This window comes from Pinus tabuliformis, chromosome 9 (genome assembly GCF_031772625.1).
Source record: "Pinus tabuliformis cultivar Carrire ecotype Pingquan chromosome 9, CPIR1, whole genome shotgun sequence".
Taxonomy (NCBI): Eukaryota; Viridiplantae; Streptophyta; class Pinopsida; order Pinales; family Pinaceae; genus Pinus; species Pinus tabuliformis.
Genome location: NC_142307.1, coordinates 1,969,430,793 through 1,969,440,842, shown reverse-complemented (window position 1 = coordinate 1,969,440,842; position 10,050 = coordinate 1,969,430,793).

Here is a 10,050-nt window from a genome sequence, read left to right as displayed (position 1 = left end):
ATGCGGTTTTGGTTTGGCCGCCCGTGGAGCGGGCCAGCCACATGGCCGGGCGGGTTTGATTCCTGTCAGCCCATAAATATATGTATGTTATGTTAATATGGGTATTGGGGGTGGCGGGGTTGGTGGCCCGCCCCCCCATACATATATTTTTTTTGTTTTTCATATAACCGTAAGCCTTTTTTGAAATTTTTCGAAACTCGAGGTTATTATGAAAATTAAAGAGTCAAAAATTTCACTCGTCATTGGTGACCGGATTCTGACGATCGCTGTCAGTGCAATTTGTACGTCCATTAACCCTGCCACTTGGCAAAGTCAACCCTGGACTTTGACTAGGTCTATCTCCCTCATATGAGCTCGGATTTGAGTTCCGTTCACACCATTGTAATCAGGGCGATGAGCACATTGATCTGGTGCTGGCTTGGGTTCAATCTAACCATTTTGAATTTTGACCTTTTCTGAGTCCTCTGGGACTTCTGAATGTGTCTAGAGCCACCTGGATCAATCCTCCCCACTGAGGAGCTTTTGGTCCTCCAAAAGCATGAAAAATAATTTTCAACTTCTTTGTACCTTGTCTTCACTTACAAGTGTCTGATAGGCCACCCTTCCTTCTCCTTCACCTTTGTCCTTCGGAGCCATAAGTGATGAGCTGACACCTTCCACCTCTGCAAACCTGTAGTACATAGTTTTGCAAATTACATGCTTGATTCACAAGACCAACTAATGACCCAAGAATCCCATACTTGCCATGAGTTTATAACACATACTCAGTGGTCAAGCTTACATCAAAATGGAAACAATACCCCAGCTACGAAAACAAGGCCAACATATCATTGTTGCTTTAATAAGTGATAGAAAACACATAATCATTGCAACACATGATTTACAAAAATAAGGCCAAACACTATTGTTTCTTTAACAAGTGATGGAAACACAACATCACTTTCACAATTTAAAATGCAATGCAAAATAAGACAAGACATCATTGTTGCTTAATAGGTGATGGAAACACATCATCACTTTTACATTTTAAAATGAGACAAATGATTTACAAAAGCACGACCATGACAAGCTAACATATCTAGAAACCATTTTTCACTTATCGATGTGAATGGGTCATCCCCCCGTGGTAGTTTTGCTTGTCGAACGACTATTTCTCCTGGTGCATGCATCGACGTTTTTGTTGGGTTGTGTTATATTCTTTCCACGTAGTTAACAGGGGGTTTGAAGGGCACCCGTCACCCCACTTTATGGGGTCCAGGGCAGCGCCCCAGAAAATTTTGGTTTTGGACCCTATGTTAGGTTGGGCGGACCCACCTATGGTTTTGTGCATGATTTTCGCACATGTTTTTTGGACGTGATGGTTTTCAGTCCATGGTATTGGACGCGATGGTTTTAGATCCATGGTGTTGGATGCTTCGGCATGTATAAATATGTATTATAACATTGAAAGGAACATAATGAAAAATCAAGCTGGTAGTCTCGGTTTTGGGATCCAGGGGAAAATCTTTGTGTATATGTGTTTTATGTGTTATTCTCTCACATTGTTTATTTTTTGTGTTTTAGAATTTGTATGGAGGTAATTTATGTACGGGGCTAAAGCCTACATTTGGTATCAGAGTATATTTTTCTTTAAGGGGATTCCTTTGTTGCTGAGGGATTTCGCTCGGGCCTGTGGTAGACCCCGTTCAGTGGGAGATCTGCGAGATCGATTCTGGTGGTGAAAGAAGATGGCGAGTAGTGGAAAGATAGAGATCAAGAAATTTAATGGTCAGAGTTTTGAGTTGTGGAAACTCAAGATGGAGGATCTGTTGGTGGATAAATATCAGTGGATCGCAGTAGATCCAGGTACAAACCAACGGGAGTGTTGGATGAAGAATGGAAGAAGTTGGATCAGAAGGCAAAGAGCACAATACGATTGTGTGTCTCAGATTCAGTATTGTTGAATGTATCAAGGGAAGCTACGGTGAAGGCTTTGTGGGACAAGTTAGGGACTTTGTACCAATCTAAGTCTCTGGTGAATAAACTGTTCCTGCGGAAAAAGCTATATAACCTGAGGATGAAAGATGGAGACTCGGTGACAGAGCATCTGAATGCATTTAATACTATGGTAAGTCAGTTAGCATTTGTTGATATTAAAATTTTAGATGAAGATAAGTGCATCAGTTTGTTGTGTTCTCTACCAGATTCGTGGGATAGTCTGGTTATTGCAATAGGTAGAAATGCAACTGCCTTGCAGTTTGATGAAATAGTCTCAGGCTTGCTGACGGAGGAGATGAGATGGAAAAATATGGAGAGCCAGAATGGTGATGCCTTGTCTGTACGAGGACGGTCCCAGAACAGAAACAAAAATAAGTCATCGAGTGGGAGATCTAAATCTCCAGGAAAACCCGTAAAGGTGGTGTGCTAGAAATGCTGAAAGGAAGGCCACTTTAAAAGGGACTGTAAATCTAAAGCTCTTGACAAAGGAAAGGGATCTGATGAGGCTCCTTCTGCAGAGGCGAAAACCACCTCAGATGAAGGTGGTGATGTGTACTTGGCTTCTTCAAGTACACATGTAGATCATGAGGCATGGTTGATTAACTCAGGTGCATCCTTTCACTTCACTCCCCATAGAGAGTGGTTCTGCGAGTATGAGAAATATGATGATGGTGATGTCTTCTTGGGGGGTGATAGGAAGGCTAGATTCATTGGTCGCGGAAAAGTAAAGTTGAAGTTGCAAGGTGGAAGGGTTAGAACGCTTCTAAGTGTTCTACATATTCCTGCATTAGCCAGAAATCTGATTTCTGTAAGTAAGCTGGATGATGCAGGTGTAAAAATAGTGTTCGAGAAGGATACCTGCAAAATGGTTCGGGGAGCACTGGTATTGATGCGGGGGAGTTCGGATTGGAACTCTGTACAAGCGGCAAGGTAGCACTATTATTGATGGGTGCGATAGTTCTATGCTTCCTGAAAGTGGAGATGAAAATCTAGTGGTCTTTGGATAGAAGACCATGCTGTGGCATCAAAGGCTTGGACATATTGGAGAGAAGGGCCTTTGAATACTTCATAGTAAAGGTATGGTAGAAGGTATGAGTAATAGCTCTCTAGATTCTGATTTCTGTGAAAATTGTGTAAATGGGAAGCAGAATCGGGTGAGTTTCCCCTCTGGTGGTAAGAGGGCGAAACAGATATTAGATCTTGTGCATAGTGATGTGTTTAGACTTTGAAGGTTCCATCACTGGGTAGGTCTGTGTACTATGTATCATTTATCAATGACTTCTCAAGGAACACATGGACATATTTCCTTAAGAAGAAATCTGAAGTCTTTGACAGGTTTACAGAATTTAAGGTTCTGGTGGAAAACTAGACAGAGAAGAAGATAAAGGTGCTAAGGACAGATAACGGTGGAGATTTTTGTAGCAAGGAATTTGAAGAATTTTGTAAGAAGTGTGGTATATCACAACAGAAGACTACTCCATATACACCTTAGCAAAATGGAGTTGCAGAAAGAATGAACAAGACGTTGATGGAAAGGGCAAGAAGCATGCTCAGTGGTGCAGGGTTAGGACAGGAAATCTGGGCAGAGTCGGTGGATACTACATGTTACCTGATCAACAGGTCACCTTCATCAGTGTTGGAGGATAAGACTCCAAAAGAGGTATGGACTGGTAAGAAACCCTCTCTTTCACATCTAAGGGTATTTGGTTGTGATGCATATGTACATGTTCTAAAGGAGAAACAAACCAAGTTGGATATTAAATCCGAAAAGTGCATCCTTATTGGGTATAAGGATGGTTTAAAGGGTTATAAGCTTTGGAACCCAGTAACAAGGAAGGTTGTGTACAGCCGAGATGTGGTGTTCAGAGAGGTGAAAGATGTTATTAAACATGAAGTCCAACCAAAGGAACCTGAGAAGATAGAGTTTCAGCTAAAGGAGGAAGAATCAGACTCTACAGCAGAGGAGGAATTAGAAGATGAAGAGCCACAAACTCCGGCTATGAGAAGATCAGTTCGAGAAAGAAGGCAGCCAGAAAGGTATAGTCCATTTGATTTCTGTTCAAATTTTTCTTTGTATGTTACTGATGATGATCCCAAAACTGTGAAGGAAGTAGTGGATTCAGAGGATGGAAAACTCTGGAAAGAAGCCATGGTTGATGAAATGGCATCTTTGCACAAAAATGAGGCTTGGGATTTGGTGGAGTTGCCGGCTGGAAGGAAACCCAATGGTAGAAAATGGGTGTTCAAGAAGAAGACAAATGCAGAAGGAGAGGTGGAGAAATACAATGCTCGGTTGGTAGCAAAAGGTTATTCCCAGGTGCCGGGAATTGATTTTGGTGATATTTTTTCTCCTGTTGCTAAGGTAACTTCTATTAGATTACTTTTATCTGTTGCTCCTACTTTTAATTTTGAGGTAGAACAAATGGATGTGAAGACAACATTTCTTCATGGGGATTTGGAAGAGGAAATATACATGAAGCAACCTGAAGGCTTTGCAGTGAAGGGTAAGAAAGAACTGGTATGCAAGTTAAAGAAGTCTTTGTATGGGTTAAAATAGTCACCAAGGATGTGGTATCAGAAATTTGATACATTTATACAGGGACTTGGCTTCAACAGAAGCAAAGCAGATCACTGTGTGTATTTTAATTAATTGGTGACCGTGTTATTTATCTGGTCTTGTATGTGGATGATATGTTGCTGGTTGGAAATGACAAAGAAATTATCCAGGATTTGAAGACCCAACTGTCCTCCAAATTCGACATGAAAGATCTTGGTGTTGAAAACTATATTTTGGGCAAGGAAATTAAAAGAGATCGCACAAAGAGGAATCTCTGGTTAAACCAGAGGAAGTATGTCGAGACAATACTGCAGAGGTTTAATATGCAGGATAGTAAACCGATGAAGGTTCCTATTCCTGTAGGTGTGAGGTTATCTGCTGAAGAGTGTCCCAAGACACAAGAAGAGGAAGAGGACATGTCTCGTGTTCCATATGCAAGTGTAGTCGGTAGCCTGATGTATGCAATGGTCTATACTAGACCAGACATTGTACATGCAGTGGGAGTATTGAGCAGGTTTATGTCAAAACCAGGGAAGGAGCATTGGACAACAGTGAAGCGGGTTTTCAGGTATTTGCATGGCACTAGTGATTATGGGTTGTGCTACCAAGGAAGACCAGGATTGGATAGAGTGTTGGATATTCATGGCTTTTTTGATGTAGACTGGGCTGGAGATCTGGATCAGAGAAGATCTACAAGTGGGTATGTTTTTAACCTATTTGGAGGTGCAGTCAGTTGGATGAGTAAGAAACAATTTGTAATGGCACTATCAACTACAGAGGAAGAATACATGGCAACCACTCATGCAAGCAAGGAATCAGTTTGGTTGCAGAGATTGTGTTCAAGTATGGGGTTGGTACAGGAAGCTATAAGGATAGACTGTGACAGCCAAAGTGCAATTTTCTTGGCAAAGAACCCTGCATATCATTCAAAGACAAAGAACATTGATGTTCAGTATCACTTTGTGAGGGATATGATAGAGGACAAAAAGGTGTTGCTGGTAAAGGTGGACACTTTGAAGAATACTGCAGATGCATTGACAAAATCTATGAGCTCTGAGAAGTTCTCTTGGTGTAGAGAGACAATGGGCATTTCAGGGCTGGGAAAATGACTAAGCTCTCTTGTGGTCCCCTGTGGAAAGAAAACAACAAGTGGGAGAATGTTGGGTTGTGTTATATTATTTCCACGTAGTTAACAGGGGATTTGAAGGGCACCTGTAACCCCACTTTATCGGGTCCAGGGCAGCGCCTCGGAAAATTTTGGTTTTGTACCCTATGTTAGGTTGGGCGGACCCACCTATGGTTTTGTGCATGATTTTTGCACATTTTTTTTGGATGCGATGGTTTTTGGTCCATGGTATTGGACGCGATGGTTTTCGGTCCATGGTGTTGGATGCTTCGGCATGTATAAATATGTATTGTAACATTGAAAGGAACATAATGAAAAATCAAGCTGGTAGTCCCGGTTTTGGGATCCAGAGGAAAATCTCTATGTATATGTGTTTTATGTGTTATTCTCTTGCATTGTTTATTTTCTGTGTTTTAGAATTCATATGTAGGTAATTTTTGTACGGGGTTAAAACCTACAGTTTTGTCTTTAAGGCGCTACTCTGGATTTAGCCTGCAACACGTGGCTCTCTAATGGCCACCTATGTTGTAATGACTGCAATAGGTCTTCTTCCTCCAAATCTGCTTTACCTTCTTCTCTGCCTGTTGTTGAGAGGGTGTTTCACGCCTCATCCTTTTCTGTGCTGCCATTCTCTTCCAACACAAGGCAAATGTATGGTTATGTAATCCACAAAAAGTACATGTTTTTCGATTCCATGATTTACGTTCATCTTTAACAACATGATTATAATTGAAATGAACATTCGAATATTGAGGTTGGTTATACCTTTCCTTATTGTCTCTAGTGTCATTATGGCGATGAGAGCTTGCCTAAGCTCTTTCCCTGCAATGGACACTGCCATGAGATGATGGGGATGTGTTCCCATCATTCTCTTTCCTTGACGATTCCAACGATGTCTCGGAAGAATCTGACACCTTCGAGCATTCTCCTTTGGTCTTCGTAATACCCTATGAACCGTAATGGATGGGAAGGTTCTGAAACGGGAGGGGAAAGGCTTGAAGTGACTTATCGGGAGGGGGGGCTGTATCCCAAGCCTACAAATCGAGGATTCCGCACATCCTCCAATCGCTGATTAATGCCTTGGTTATTAACACCAAGTTCTTCTTCCTCCTTATACCTCATCCTGGTAAGGAGCCTCATGTTTGTCCTTGTAATTGGTATCTCCACATTTTCCAATAGAAATAATAGTATGTGAAGATGAAACTGAAGGGAAATCAACATCTTTTATCCACTATCGAATTGGAAAGAAATGATCAGGGCTTCTCATCATCTATTGTTGGTGGTTCGCTAGCTATCTCTACGCATTCTCCAACTTCCTTCCTAACATACCCAAGTCTTTCCTGACGGAATAATTCCTCCATTTTGATGAAGTTGACAATGCCTTGGCCATTAATGCCCAATCCTTTTCCTTCATACCCCATTTTCTTCAACAGTTTGGAGCTAATTCCTGTGGTATGATTTTCAAAAACAGCGAAATAGTCATCAGGAAACATACATGAAGACGAAGAATTACATTTTACCTCACATGGTTCACGCTGTAGATTTTCCAAAGCCTCATCCTTAGCTTGCAGCTATCGTAGCAAACTATGTTTCTCCTCTTTCTCTTCATGTAGAATCATCTTTAATTCAACGTTCTATGCTTGAAGACTCTGGTTGTTTTGCTTCAGTTCTTCTAGGGCCTCTTCCGTGCCTCGCAATTGAAGATGCAATCATTGCTTTTCCTCTGTCTCTTTTTGTAGAGCTTCATATATTACTTCAATCTTTTGGGACACTCTGAGCATGGTCTCATACATCACCTTGTCATCCTCCATCACTACACGTTCCATTTTTCATGCTCGCAATTCACATCCATGCGAAGACTGCTCTAATACAAAACTTGATCCCGATTGACTCAAATCCTGGATTTAACCAAGATCTTTTACTTCCGTGATGTTGTTAGAATTGCATTTAAAAGAGCATAAATGAACACATATGCATGTTGTAAAGAATAGGGAACAGGACAATAATTAGCAACACAAAACACATGACGTCGATAACGGAGTTCGTCCAGGAGGGACTACGTATCCGGACCCCGGTGTCAAGATGGTGTAGGCCGCTGCATTAAGTGCTGGAAAGAGTGATGATGTACATGAATGTGTTTTCTCTATCATGCAAGGAATATGCCCTCACACAGGAGTGGCTCCACGAGATGTTTCGTTGCAGGAACTCTCATTCACAATAGGACTCCTATCAACATGACATAATTTCACGTATGATAATAATGAGCATCCTGTCAGCATGGCATCAAAGGGATCTCAATTCAAACATACATGGTGACACATGGGTATCCCGTCAACATGGAGACAAAGGGATATCAATCAAAACATGACAATAAGTACATCTCACATCAAGAACAAGACAAGAAACCACATCCAACATTAAACAAGGATCTATACAACACAATGCATCTCAACCAAAGAGACAAAGAAGTACATGATCACACTCCATATACCTCACATCAAGGAGTTATCTAAAGAAGAGGAAGATAAATTGTTGGATCTAGCTGTACCATCAATCTTGTGGCGTCAAATATAATGGAAATGACTGCGCGTCCATTGAATACTGAAACCTGCATTCCACTATGAAAAGTTTCTGAAAAATGGAATGATCAAATGGAAAATTTGATTATACCATCAGATTAGTGGGGTCGAATAGTGTAAAATCAACTGTCAAATTTCTGAATTCTCACAAAGTGAAAATCTGGGGCTACAGGAATATTTTAGATTCCCCCTATATTCCTCAAAGATTCCCTCCTCAGGGTCATCTGAAGATTTGCTTCTCAAATCAAAATTCTGTCTGCACCATCAGGTTTGTGTCGCCGAGAGGTGTAGGATCGACATGAAGTTTGTCCAATTTGGACATTGGAAAAATTTCACCCTCCTGAAACTTGGGCTCAATCATGGTTTTGCCTGCCTCTACTCCATGCTCATGGTTCCACCCGCAATTAATAAAAAGAATGTCTCGAATTGCACTCTCTGCCTGGGCCTCCATTCTTCCTCCATGCAAATGAAGTTGAAGGTTTATATAATATAATGGTGGCAGATTTAACAAGAAAATATGTTTGGTGCATTGGCAAAATTGTAAATTGGTTGAGGAGAGGTCGAGGGATCAATTCCCAGCTCTCCCAAAATGGCGCGTTGTGTTTTCTTTTAAGACAAAAATAAATTTCGGTTTCAGTTTTCCATGCGGCGGTTTAATGCATTGGAGCCGTTACATTTTTTTTGGGCGTTTTGGTTTGTTTGTTTTAAATAGCGTGTGATTAATTGCTTTGGTTTTTTTAACGGTTATGTATGTATTACCATGCAGTTTGGGTTGGGCTGCTTGTAGAGTGGGCTGGCCATGTGGCCAAGCGAGTTCGATTCCCACTGGCCCATAAATATATGTACGTTATGTTAATATGGGTATTGGGGGTAGCGGGGTTGGTGGCCCTCCCCCCCATACATATATTTTTTTGTTTTTCATATAAATGTAAGCCTTTTTTGAAATTTCTCGAACCTAGAGGTTATTAAGAAAATTAAAGAGGCAAAAAATTTCACCTGCAACCGGTGACTAGATTCCGACGACCGCTGTCGGTGCAATTTGTAGGTCCATTAACCCTACCACTTGGCAAAGTCAACCCTAAACTTTGACTGGCTTTATCTCCCTCATACGAGCTCGGATTTGAGTTTCGTTCACACCGTTGGAATTAGGGTGATGAGAACTTCAATCTGGTGTTGGTTTGGGATAAATCTGACCACTTTTAATTTTGACCCTTTCTGAGTCCTCTAGGACTTCTGAATGTGTCTGGAGCCACCTGGATCAATCCTCCCCACTAAGGAGATTTTGGTTCTCCAAAAGCATGAAAAATAATTTGCAACTTCTCTGTACCTTGTCTTCACTTACAAGTGTCATGAAAAACAATTTGCAACTTCTCTGTACCTTGTCTTCACTTACAAGTGTCTGATAAGTCACCCTTCCTTCTCCTTAACCTTTGTCATTCAGAGCAATAAGCGATGAGTCGAAACTTGCCACCTCTGCAAACCTATAGTACATTAGATATCATTTTTGGGATTCAACTGCGTTAAGTAAGTCATTCAAACGTATGACCATTTCCATGAGAGGTAGTCGTAAAGTGACTAATTTCTCATGATTTTTGAATAGTTCACTTAGCACTTATAGTACATTGTTTTGCAAATTACATGCTTGATTCACAAGACCAACTAATGACCCAAGCATCCCATAATTGCCACGAGTTTATAACACATACTCGATGGTCAAGTTTACATCAAAATGGAAACAATACCACAACTACGAAAAAAAGACCAACATATCATTGTTGCTTCAATAAGTGATGGAAAACACATCATCAATG